Consider the following 13,815-nt stretch of genomic DNA (forward strand, 5'->3'; position numbering starts at 1 on the left):
CATAAAGATAGAGGAGCACACCCTGCGCAAAATCCTTCCTGTCCAGTCCCCTTAAAGCCTCTTTCATTGTCCTCCGCGACGCAGCCTGTAAAACTGCCAAAGGAGGGCAGAGGCCAAAGTCCACGCGCTGCGCATGCGCACCATCCGCAGTGTGGGCGAAGGGCGGTGCTGGAAGGGCGGTGCTGGAAGGACGTTTCCCAGAAGGCCCCTCCAGCGCAGCTGCCCTTCCTCCCGCTCACAGGCCGCGTGACGTGACTCCACCCACCACGCTTCTCGGTCTCAAACAGCAGTTTGCCGGCGCCCCCCTGCGGCCCAACTGGGTACTACGAACATGCACTCAGGGCCAGAGCGAGCGAGTAGGCAGAATGTGGCGAGTCCGGCTGCCGCCGTCGTCACCTTAGCGCGCCGACAGTGAGCAGAGCGAGCGAGGGAAGGGAGGAGGAGGGAGACGCGCAGGGAGGGGAGGGGAGGGAGGAGGCTAGACAAGGCGGGGGAAGGGGGAGTAGCGGTGGCGCAAGCCGCGCGGAGCAGCGCAACCTGGGTCGCTCCCTGCTTCGCCGCCGCCTCCGGACCGAGCCAGCGGAGTCAGTGTCCCAGAGACCCTGTAACACCACAAAGCGGACGAAGGAGTCCATGTTGGGGAACTTGGCAGCGGAGTGACTGGGACCTGGGAACCTGCTGTCGGGCCGCGGCCGGACCGAGCGCCTCGACCTCGGTCTGAGGTAAACACTGGTCGACCCGCGGGGTGGATGGGCTTGGGCAGCTGTGTGGGCGAGACGAGGGTTAGCGGCCGGCGCAGAGCGCTGGAGCGGGCCTAGGGCGACGCGAGGGCTGACAAAGTTTCGGAATCTCGCGCGGCCCGTGCGACGTCGTGCGCTGGGAGGAAAGTTGGAGCTGCCTCTCGAAGTGGGGGAGGCTGCGGCCGGGAGGGCCCCTTTCCCTCTCGCTGCCCCGCGAGGGAGGCTCGGCCCGGCCCTGGGCCGCCGCCGCCTCTCTGTCGCACTCCGTCCCATTTCCTCCTTGTGGCCTACGCGCCTCCCGCCGCCTTAGCTGGCGAAGCCTGTCCCCGTCTGGGTGCAGGGTCCTACGGGGGGGGAAGGGGCTCCACGCCAGAACCGCCACAGACACCCTCCACCCTGCAGTGGAAACGTGTCCTGCTGAGCTTCCGGGCGCTCCCGACCGCGGTGTCGGCTTTTCTTGGGAGACTTTGGTCGCGAGCGTCCAAGCCCGTTAGTGAAACCAAACTTTACTACGCCGTGACCTCTCGAGTGCGCGAATGGGGAAGAGCCGGCGCTTCTAAGCATCAGCCTTTTTTACTCCTTGATCTGAACTTCAAACTACTCATCCACCCCCAGTGTTTTAAATTCGCTACCTGGGTTGACAACTACGGGGCCGGGAGATATAAATTTAACCTAATCAGTCGCCCCTTCTCAGACCTAGGAATTTTGAACCATTAAAAAGATTTCCTACAGATGGCCGGCGGTCTTGCCACCAACACGTATTTTGAAGTATTGTTTCAAAAGTAGACGCCTGATTTGGAGTACTTGATTTAGACATTCACGGATTCAAATGTTGAATTTTGAAATACTTCCAATATATTTCCGTATTGTATTACATACAGTGTCTACCAGCTGACTGTTGTTCATTCATTTTGGATTACATTTTGGCTAACATGCTACCACTGACCTAAGATACTTAAGCAAAACTGCTGAAAAATGTTTTTAATGCTTTGTGTAGTAGATGCTGATGTTAAATTTTTTTCTCCGATTTGGGAATTTTCCCCGAATTTTGGGAAAAGCATATTAATAAATGCATTATTTTTTCGTTTTAAAAGAAATTAATTTCTACATATCACTACCTACCTCAGCAGCAGAATATCAGGGCAGTACATTTTAAAATAACGGTTGGTTTTTGTATCTTATTAGTAATTGTATTAAAATTTTCACATGTAATCAAGTCTGTTTCTAAACAATTGCTTTCTCTTTCCTGTTTCTTTGGCAGTTGGGTTGATCATGTCACTATTTTGGTTAAAAGATGCAAGAAAAAGTTTATGGGCCTTTTGTTTTTGTTGTTTTAACTAAGCAAGAGAAATGAAATCTTGAAACTGTCTTTGGATTTCTTTTGTTTTATATTATCCTATCGGATAATCTGAATTTATATTTTTTATGCAGTGTGAGTTTTTTAAAAACAGTTCTTAGGGTAGCTGCATTTTAGCTATAATATTTTTTGGTGCTTGCAGATATTTTAACAGTCATTCAGTTTTTCACATTCAGATAGTGAACTTTTTGCCTGAGAGTTTGAGTACATTTTAAGATTTCACTGGGGTAAAATTTGAATGTTTGCTTACTGTAAGTATACTCATGCTTTAAAGACATTCTTCAGTATAAAGGGGAAGAAAACTGTAGAAGAAAATTTAAAGTTTCTAAATATGTTGCCAGAAAACATGTCATGGAGAAAATTTTACGGATAATTTTTTAATTTTTTCTGTTAATACCTTCATGTGGTAATAGGGCTAGTGTGTTAAGATCGAAACTTTTCAGGAGTTACTTAGCTCTCTATCGTCCTTTGGCACCAACTAGAGCTTAGACAGTTTTCTTGAAAACCTGTGCTTTTATTCAGCAGAGATAGGATGAATCAGTGCAGTTACATGATACTGTTGATTCATCATCAGTAACATCTTTTAGTAATCAGAAAATACAGTACTATACTACCCATCAACTTAATACTGAACTTTTAAAGTATATCAGAGATAGTTGTAGCACCTTAATTAGAGTAGCAGGCATAAAAGTAATAAAAAGAAAGTCAACTATAGAATAATTTTCATTGTAACTTCCCTTTAGCAAGCCCTGCTATCACCTGCTTTTGTCTTTTAAGATGTAAATTGTACCTTGACTTACCTTGCCCAGTGAAATAAACTTAAAATCCAGATTTTTAATTATAGTCTGTCCCCCAAAATAAGTTAATAACCTTGCACCTTGTCTTGCTTCTGAGCAGTAATAACTGTTAGTAGTGCTGAGTAGAGCCCAGAGTTAAAATATCCAATATCATTCTCTTGCTATTCCCAAAACTCATCTTTGCATTGTATTTTTTTAAGTTGTGTCTATGAACTTAATGTATGAATTCCTAGTACATAGACACATAAAAATTCAATACCTAACGTAAAAACACAACCACTATTTTGCTTTCAAAAATATCTTCCTAAAAAGTCACTGTGACCTTTGCTGATCTACAGTCTTTAACACTCCATAGCCAGAGTGATCCTGATAAAATGTCAGGTCATGTAACTTCTTTTCTCAAATGGCTTCCCTTCTCAGTCATAGTAAATTCCATACTCCTATGGTCTACAAGGCTCTATGATTTAAGTCTCTTCTTCCTCTCTGACTTCATCTCCTCACCCTTTCTCCAATCTCCTTTCCCCTACGCTGTTGTGGTCTTCTCTAACTACTGTGTATAAAACAACAGCCTTCCCGCGATATTTTGTATCTGTTTTTATGCTAGATTTTTCTCCATTGCATTTATCATTTTGCAACATATTATGTAATCTAACTTAGGTTTATTGTTTATTTTCTTCACTCTAATTTATCTTCTGTGAGATCAGCATTTGTCAGTGTTTGTCACTGTTTTGTCCCTAAACACCTGAACAATGCCTTCAATGTAAGTTAATGAATTAACCTGCTTTCAGCTGTAAATGTTACAAATAGTGATTGTGGTTTGAAACTTTAGACTAAGCAAGTCTCAGTCTGTGGCATAAACTGCCAAGTTACTTATATCCATGCATGTGGACCATGTTCATTTCAGGGGTCCTTGTTTTTTGTTGTTGTTTGTTTTGTTTTTGCTTTCAGATAGCATCTCGCTGTCTCCCAGGCTGGAGCGCAGTGGTGTTATCACAGCTCTCACTTTGGTGCCCAGGCTGGTCTCAAATTCCTGGGCTAAGTAATCATCCCGCCTTGGCCTCCCAAAGTGCTGGGATTACAGGAATGAACCACCACACCCAGCCTAAGGGGTCTGTGTTTTTAGAGGAGTATAACAGTATGTGACCTTGAAACTATCATTTGTCTTAATATAGAAGGAGCTAAGAATGCCTCAGCTAAGAGTAGAGCAGTGCATTAGCCTGATTTCATGCTGCTGACATACCTGAGACTGGGAAGAAAAAGAGGTTTAATTGGACTTACAGTTCCACATGGCTAGGGAGGCCTCAGAATCTTGGTGGGAGGAGAAGGGCACTTCTTACATAGTGGTTGGTGGCAAGAGAAAATGAGGAAGATGCAAAAGCGGAAACATCTGTTAAAACCATCAGATCTTGTGAGACTTGTTTACTACCATGAGAACAGTATGGGGGAAACTGCCCCCATGATTCAAATTATCTCCCAACAGGTTGCTCCCGCAACACGTGGGAATTATGGGAATACAATTCAAGAGGGATTTGGGTGGGGACACAGCCAAACCATATCAAGCAGTATAACTATCTTATTGTTAAAAATGTTGTCATTTAGAAGCCATATTAATTTCTTATAGTTCCAGAAGGCAAAACTAGGATTGTGGTGATGTGTATTGAAAGGGAGGAGAGAGGCAGCAAGAGATCTGGGAGAATTAGTTAGCAGGCTTTTTTAGTAGTCTGGGAGAGATGAGGATAGCTTGAATTAGGATGATAATTGTGGAGATGGGCTCAGTGGATGGGATTTGAGACCAGCAGGCCTCAGTTAATAGATTGAAAGTGAGGGAGAAAGAAATTTGAAAGACGATTTCTGGATTACATTCCTGGGTTGTGCCAGATAAGGACCAGAGCTCTTTTGGTTTTAACATATCAGGCTTAAAGTACCTTTGGAGCTTTCAGGTAGAAGTTCCTGTAAGCAATTAGATACATGGTTCTAAAATTCAGAGGAAAAGTATTGGCTGTAAATGGAAAACTGGAATCGCCCATACAGGTAATTGGAACTATAGGTATGGATGAAATTGCCTAGGTGAGGGAATATAGCTTGGGGGAAAAAAAGCCTAGGATGGAACCACAATGACCTCTAACATTTAAAAAACTTTGCTGGAAGAATGTGAGCTCCCAGAGAATACCGTGAAGATCAGAGAAGTAGAGGGTGAGTGGGGTGTTACAGAAACCAAAGAAAGAGAATGTTACAAGGAGAGAGAAGTCAAGGAGAGTTGGGTCAAGTGTTGATAAGAGCTTAATAAGGTAAGAACTAAAAAAAATTCTGTTGAGTGTAACAATGTGAAGCTCATTGGCCTTTTGAACAAGCAGGACAGTAAGGTTCTTATTTTCAGATTGATGCTTCTCTAATTGCTTAACTAGATCTAAAAGTATTGAGATCAAAGTTTAAGAAATTATCACCCATATTACAGAAGACAGCTAATGTTTATCAGATATTTACTATGTGTCAGCCACTCTGTTGTAGACATTTTACATACATTTTCATTTGATCTTTTTGGTAGCCTTGCAATGTTGACTGTGTTAGTCCATTTTACAGAAATGAGTCTGGGGCTCTGGAGAAGTTAAATGACTTGTTAAGTGTCAGAGAAGTTGCTAAATATCTATAGCTGGGTCCATCTGACTTTCGGCCTTCAGTTGTTTCACTGATCTAGAGGAACCTCTAGATCAGATTAAGGTACTAGAGCTCAAACAGAATGGTAAAATCTTCAGTATGGGGTATCTAAGAAGTATGGGGTAAGGGGTGCATCCCAGGACAGGATGTCAGAGCCTAAGTAGAGAAAAAAGTTATGCAAAGAAGGTAGGGAACAGCAAAGGCAATGGGAAACTGGCCACATGCAGGGGGTTGATCAAATTTAGTAAGTAATGATAATGAGTCAGAGTTCTCCTGGTGAGAAGGGAGTTATAAATTTGGTAATGGAGAAAACAAGAACAAATCTTGCGGACTGAAATTGGAGAAATTGGTACCAATTCATGGTTTTCTACACATAGACATTGAAATAATTAGAGCATCCAAATCTTGTTTTCTAAATACCTTTCTCCACTAAAAGCAACCACTCTTTGGAGGAATGGTTGATTCCAGTGCTGGGGCAGGGAAAATACAAGGTGAGCTTCATTTTCTTATGTCCAAAAGTAAGGAAGTGGCTGGGTGTGGTGGCTCACACCTGTAATCCCAGCACTTTGGGAGGCCAAGGCAGGTGGATCACTTGAGGTCAGGAGTTCAAGGCCAGCCTGGCCAACGTGGCAAAATCCTGTCTCTACTAAAAATACAAAATTTAGCCAGGTGTAGTGGCCCATGCCTGTAATCCCAGCTACATGGGAGGCTGAGGCACAAGAATCGCTTGAACCTGGGAGGTGGAGTTTGCAGTGGGCCAAGATCACCACACTGCACTCCAGCCTGGGCGACAAAGTGAGACTCCACCTCAAAAAAAAAAAAAAAAAAAAGGAAGTGTGAAGAGCAAGTCAAAAGAAAACAGAAACTATCTTGAAAGGCTTTCACTAGCCAAAGCTGAGATAATCTCGGAATAAATAAATAGCAAGTTTAATAAGGAATGGGCTATTTTACAGTCTCAAAATACTTTTCCACAAAAATGCATGTTAATTACCAATGGGACAAAAGTAACTTCACAGTGAAGACGCTTGGATGATATTACCTCAATCAAGTTATCAAAGTGCACATCATTAGTAATGAGACAAACAGAAATTGTATGCCATTTGACAGGACACAATGAGAAAAACACATCATAATTACTGTCAAATAGTGTACAACCTGAATCTAACCATAAGGAAATATCTGGCATCCTACAGAAAGAAAACTACATCTGAAAAAAAAAAAAGGAAGTATCAGGCAAACCCAAATTGGAAGACATTTTGCAACAGAACTAATCTATAAGCTTTAAGGAGTACAAACAAGGTCATGAAAGTCAAGACTGGGGGACTGTTCCAAGTTGAAGGAGTCTAAAAAGAAGTAATCCCTTTTTCTTTTTATTAAGGTAAAAAGAATCTTAATCTGGGTTCCCTCACTATTCGTAACATGGGCATTTTGCTCACTAACTTGGGCTCCAATGCCTCCAGCCAGAATAGCAGCATACAGACGTGTTCTTTTAAAGTTTATACTTATTCCTTTTTGTAAAAGATTATTATACCAACACTTTTAGTGAAAATTAAAAGTGTTCTCAATCTTTAAACCCTCTTGAGTAAATTTAAACCCTCTTAAGACTCTCACATCTCTATTAGGGATAAGACTAAACTTCTTCCTTTTTTATCCTTTCTTTTACCCTAGACTTCTCAGATGTACTTTTAGGGTTGTCTTTTTATTGTAATTTTGACAGTAAGGTAAAAATTAGTTCAGTCTTTTGTGTGTGTGTGTGTGTGTGTGTGTGTGTGTGTGTGTGTGTGTGTGTTTAGGTTTAGGAGTCAGTCAGACCTGGTTTTGAACTCTGGTTGTCCTAGATGACTGATTGTCACCTTTTATAGGTGATCTAATCAGTATCTCAATTTCCTCACCTAATTTTTTAATAACATTTATCTAAGTCCAGTGGTAATAGCAGCTAACTCTGTCTCTGTTCATACTCTTAAGTTAGCTTTGTTTAGTGGGTGATTTTTAAGCCTTTTTAATGCAGTGTTCTGTTGTTCAGTATTGACGGTGTTTTAATTTTTTAAATGTATCGTGTTCTGGTATTTTGAGGATTAAATGTGGAAAGACGTGCCAGAATGTGTAGTTCATTACGTAGTATATTGTAGGCATTCACTCTACCCATAGTTCTGAACTCCAGGTTTGTTGATATCTATGTGTCTATTAGGTCTGTGCCCTAGGGGAGCTTAGTCCTAATCAGGCCTTCTTTATTGATATCTAGTCTTCTTTCCATTTTCTCCTAACTAGTTTCTCGTACTTTCCATCTCTCCACCACTGCCACCTTTCTGCTACTACATTAAGCTCAAAATCCCCAATTTAAACATCTTATAAACCACTTTCAAAACAAATAAATGGCAGAGAGGTAGACTTGAAGTCCACCTAAGGAAGCACAACGTAAGTCCTAATTGGACTTAAGAACATTAACTTTTTGCACTTTATTATCATTATTTTTCTTTACTTGCCTCAGTCGTTAGTTACTCCCCCACTGGTACATTTAAAAAATGTCTTAGAAACTCTTTGCCTATTTCTCACATTTGGCACTTGGCATATGCTATCTTGTTCATCTTCTGTATCCTATGTCTCCAAGTCTACTCTTTGTACTGGGAAGGGATACAGTATCTTAATCCGTCTTTATATTCCAATACCAGGCTCAGTACCCTGACCACAGTAGTTATTTAGCAGCTTAAAGTAAACCAAAACAGAAGTACAAACATGAAAGACAGCAACCAAAACAACACTGTTATAAAAATTCTCTGGGATCAATGAAACAGTCTACAAATGATAGGTTTTATTTGGTTTGTTTTGAGGCACAGTCTCATTCTGTCACCCAGGCTGGAGTGCAGTGGTACAATCTCGGTTCACTGTAACCTTTGCTTCCCAAGTTCAAGCAATTCTCCTGCCTCAGTCTCCTGAGTAGCTAGGATTACAGGCGTGTACCACTACACCCGGCTAATTTTTGTATTTTTAGTAGAAACTGTTTCGCCATGTTGGTCAGGCTGATCTCGAACTCCTGACCTCAAGTGATCTGCCCGCCTTGGCCTCCTGAATTGCTGGGATTACAGTCATGAGCCACTGCACCCGGCCCCGATAGGTGATTTTTTAATGTAAATATACGTATAGCACTATTTTGTATGCCTAGATGGCTTGTCAAGAAGAATGATTCTGTAAGCTGTTATAATGGGGAATAAAGATTAATGACTCAAAAAATTTATAAGCTATCATTCACCTGAAAACTTCATCATAGAAAACCCTTCAGATAGGACAGTTTTAATGTAATAGGTCATATTTCTTTAGAAACTGTTGTGCATGTCCAGTTACTTAAGGCATCAGCTTGAGTAATATGAGGGAGATGCATGAAACGAAATAGCTTCATTGTTTCAAAACTGCCACAGAACTAGATATAATTAAAATTGAATGGAGGGTAAACAAATCCACTTAGACTCTTTAAAAAGGTTTAAAATATAGTTCATATTAATATAGCCATTCCAACCATCGTTTATTATTATTTGACATATCTTGTTCTATACGTTTAACCTATCTTTATTTTTAAAGGGAGTTTCTTGTAGACAGGCATATAATTCAGTCTTTCTTTAAAATCCAGTTTGATAATCTCTTTTAATTGGTGTGCACGATTATTTACATTATTTACATTTAATATAATAATGTTTGTTCCTCTATTTTCTTCCTTTTTTGGGAGGTATGGGGAGAGACAAGGTCTCACTCTGTCCCCTGGCTGGAATGCTATGGGATGGCCATAGTTCCCTGCAACCTTAACCTCCTGGGCTCAAGTAATCCTCCTGCCTTAGCCTCCAGAGTACCTAGTACTACAGGCATGCCACCACGCTCGGCTAATTTTTTAAATTTTTGTTAGAGATAGGTGTCTCACTCTGTTACCCAGGCTGGTCTTGAACTCAGCTGCAGGCAGTCCTCCTGCCTCAGCCTCCCAAAGTGTTTGTCCTTTTTTAGATTATATGAATATGTTTTGATATTTTATTTTCAATGTATCCCTTGGTTTTTTAACTCTTAAGTCTTTGTATTATTTTTTAGTGATTGCATTAGGGCTTCATGGTCCAGTTGAGTAGCCAGTAACTAAGTATGTGACTCTTGAGCACTTGAAATGTGGTTAATTTGAATTAAGATGTACTATAAGTATAAAATACACACTGGATTTTACAAAAAGAATGTAAAATAGCTCATTAAACAATTATTAAATCGATTACATCTTTAATAATTTTTAAATTTATTACATGTTGAAATGATAATATTTTTGACATATTGGGATCTGCCATTTGATCCAGCAGTCCCACTACTGAGTACCCAAAGGAAAAGAAGTCATTGTATGAAAAAGACACATGCACACACGTTTATAGTAGCACAATTCGCAATTGCAAAGATATGGAACCAACCTTAAGTGCCCATCAACCAACAAGTGGATAAAGAGAATGTAGTATATATACACCATGGAATACTACTCAGGCATAATGTCTTTTGCAGCGACTTAGATGGAGCTGGAGGCCATTATTCTAGGGGAGGTATCTCAGGAATGGAAAACCAGATATTGTATGTTCTCATTTATAAGTGAGAGCTAAGCTATGAAGATGCAAAGGCATAAGAATGATATAATGGGCTTTGGGCTGCGTGCAGTGGCTCATACGTGTAATACCAGCACTTTGGGAGGCCGAGATGGGCAGATCACTTGAGGCCAGGGGTTTGAGACCAGCCTGGCCAACATGGTGAAACCCCGTCTCTACTAAAAATACAAAAATTAGCCAGGTGTGGTGGTGCGCGCCTGTAATCCCAGCTACTCCAGAGGCTGAGGCGTGAGAATTGTTTGAGCCTGGGAGGTGGAGGTTGCAGTGAGCCGAGATCGCACCACTGCACTCCAGCCTGGGCGACAGGGCAAAACTGTCTCAAAAATAAATAAGTGGAAAGATACAGTGGACTTTGGGGACTCAGGGTGAAGGTTGGCAGGGAGTGAGGGATAAAAAAACTACATACTGGGTACAGTGTAACACTGCTCAGGTGACAACTGCACAAGAATCCTAGAAATCACCACTAAAGAACTCATCGATGTAACCGGGAACCACTTGTACCTCAAAAACTATTGACATAAAAATAAATGTAAAAAAAGGTTTTTTTCTTCATGTTTGCTTTGTTGCAGTTGATTATGATTGATTGATTGATTGATTGATTGATTTTTGAGACAGAGTTTCGCTCTTTCTGCCCAGGCTGGAGTGCAGTGGCACGATCTCAGCTCACTGCAACCTCTGCCTCCACGGGTTCAAGTGATTCTCCTGCCTCAGCCTCCTGAATAGCTGGGGTTATAGGTGCCTGCCAACATGCCCAGATAATTTTTGTATTTTTAGTAGAGATGGGGTTTCACCATGTTGGCCAGGCTGGTCTTGAACTCCTGACCTCAGGCAACCCACCCGCCTCGGCCCCCCAAAGTGCTAGTATTACAGGCTTGAGCCACTGTGCCCCGTCTTTGATTATGATTTATAAGCATGTTTTTCTATTGCCTTTATCTTATTTGGTGTTCTCTGAGCTTGGTGAATTTCTAAATTTGTGCCCTTCTTCAAGTTTGGGAGGCTTATGAACATTATTTCTTCAAGTATTTTTTTCTGTACCAATTTCTTCCTCTTTCTGGTACTCAAGTGACAAATAAAACTTTTGATGTTGTCCACAGGACCCTGAGACTTTTTATTTTTTTCTTCTTTCTTTTATTTCTCTGTTCAGATTAGATCGTTTCTGTTGATTTGGCTTCGTGTTCACTGACTCATTCCTTTGCATTTCTATTCTGTTATTGTACCCTTTTTTTAGACATATTTCTTACCTCTAAAATTTTAATTTTTTAAACTATTTCACTGTTGAGAATTCTGTCTTTTCATTTTTTTGAAAGTGTTAATTTTTTTCTCCATGGAGAATAGTTATAATAGCTAAAATCCTCAATAATTCCAATATTTGAGTTATGTTGGGGTTGGCAGTTATTGATTTTCTGTTCCCTTGAGAATTGGTCACATTTTCTGGTGCTTTGTATATCAAGTAAGTTGGAACTGTATCCTGGACAATATTGTGTTATGTAGATTCTAGGTCCTGTAAATAGTCTTCTAGAGATGTTTTGTTTCTGTTTTGTTTTAGCAAACAGCCCCTTAGATTCAGACCGTACATTTTGGTGAGGTTTTTGTTGTTGTTGTTGTTGTTGTTTTGTTTTTGAGACAGGGTCTCACTCTGTTGCGTAGGCTGGAGTGCAGCGGCACGACCATAGCTCAAGCAATCCTACTGCCTCAGCCTCCCGAGTAGCTGGGACTGTCTGTGTGCACTACCACACCTGGCTAATTTTTTTTTTTTTTTTTTTTTTTTTTTTTGGTAGCAATGAGGTCTCACTATGTTGCCCAGGCTGGTCTTGAACTCCTGAGCTCAAACAATCTTGCCACCTTACCTCCCAAAGTGCTAGGATTACAGGCATGGGCCACCATGCCTGGCCTCAGACTACAAACTTTGTCTTACCTTTTGGGGTTGATAGTTCACCTTTAGTTTAGTTTTCAAAGTCTTTGCTGTATTGCCCTGGGTCTGTCCTGTGCTAACTGAATGCTTGCATAGCTCAGCTAGGACTTGTGTAGATTCATGCAGAGAATTAAGGAATCCCCTTGATCAGACTCTCTCCAGGATTTTTTCTCCACCCTGCAGTGTCCCCTTTTCCTGGTTCCTTTGGCTAGAAATGCCCAGAAAAATGGGACTTCTCTCAGACTTTTAGCCACCTGCCACTGCCACCGTGTAGCCACCCTTAGGACAAAGCTATGAGAGAAAAGATGAAAAATAAAACAGGAAGACTCAATGCAGTTCACTTCTCCAGATTTTTACTCCCCTCCACATTCCACCCGCTTTAATTTACTTTTCAGAGTGTAGTACTCAGATGAATTCCTTTAGTATTCTGCCCAGATTTTTTGAGATAGGCTATAATGGGGCCTACTTTGTGTTGGCCAAAACCATATTCTAAAATATGTCTGAAAATAAAATTTGAATCAAATATTTCTAAAACTTAAGAAATTTGAAAACCAGTGGGCTAGGGAGAATACTCCAGATTTTCAGACTGAATAGCCCCGTGAACAGCCTAGAGTTAATCTGTAACTAGAATAACTTGGGGAAATGAGATAAAAAACAAAAACGTATTTATTCAAGGATGACGGATTATAGTTATTCCCCAGAAAATGGGAGAATGGTGTTTCGGTTTTTGGATCTTTTTGGGAGACAGGAATCTCAGAGCTGTAAGGGGCTATTTGTTTAGAGATTATTTTGATACAACTTTAAGGGACTTGGATTAATATCAGGGTTATTTCTTTGGCATGGATTTGTAAGACTGTTCTCTACATTATCACATCATTTAGAATAGTTTGTTTTAGGGATGAGTTCATTCATCGTTTTTGACTCTTCATCCCTGTTTCCTTTCTCATTAACATGTCTTACTGATATACTTTTATGGTGTCGAACAAATCATATCCTGTGTTAGTCATGGTGAACATAGCAGAAGACTGACCAGTTAGAAATTTCACTTGAAAAGGTAGTTGGCAGTTTGTAGCATTTATAATAAGATTACATTTAGGTGATAATCCGAATATCACTCAATCTCTAACAGCATTATTTTGGTCTGAGTTGTCTCTTCCAAAAACCAACTATATATACTCTTTGACAATATTTCTTTATTTTGTTAATTTATAAATCACCTGCCCTGTTTCCCTAAAACAAACTATTCTAAATGATGTGATATATTAGGTTATGTCCTAAGACATTGACAACTAGTATCTTACTAATATCAGTTTAGTTTTTCCTATTAGTGTATTTTGGGAGGAGGAACACTCCTCCCAAACACAGGTATTTTGGAACCTGGTGGAGCAGGACAGTCTTAATCCAGTTATTCTGCTCTCAGGTTCTTTGCACTAAAAGGGCATGAGAGTCACTCACTAAATAGAGCTAATTTAAGAGAATGGAACATAGAGTTAGCTGCTATTTATTACCACTGGAATCAGATAAATGTTACTTAATTAGTTACATAAATACTGTAAGGATATGGTGTTCAGGTGAGTTGTTGGGTAACTTATGACCCTTATAGAGATCTTTTTGTGTATTAGGCCGTTTAGTGTCAATGGTTAAGAGCATAAGGGAGCCTGATTATCTGAATTTCAGTCCCAGCTCCATCACTTGCTAGGTGTTTCCACAATAAAATGGGGGTAATGACAGTATCACTGTA

General features: G+C 40.6%; 1 protein-coding gene across 6 annotated transcripts in view; it reads left to right on the top strand.

The window, feature by feature from the left end:
• The first annotated feature begins 221 nt into the window (after nt 1-221).
• Nucleotides 222-13,815, top strand: part of SCAF11 (SR-related CTD associated factor 11) — a 75,233-nt gene continuing 61,639 nt past the window's right edge. For 2 of the 6 annotated variants that reach the window (XM_001165201.6, XM_016923575.4), the window contains exon 1: nt 222-722. The gene's annotated coding sequence lies outside the window, so the exon portion shown is untranslated. The remainder of the gene's footprint in view (nt 723-13,815) is intronic. The other 4 variants (XM_054663352.2, XM_063786746.1, XM_016923576.3 and 1 more) reach the window with 2 other exon arrangements.

Source organism: Pan troglodytes, chromosome 10, assembly GCF_028858775.2.
Source record: "Pan troglodytes isolate AG18354 chromosome 10, NHGRI_mPanTro3-v2.0_pri, whole genome shotgun sequence".
NCBI lineage: Eukaryota > Metazoa > Chordata > Mammalia > Primates > Hominidae > Pan > Pan troglodytes.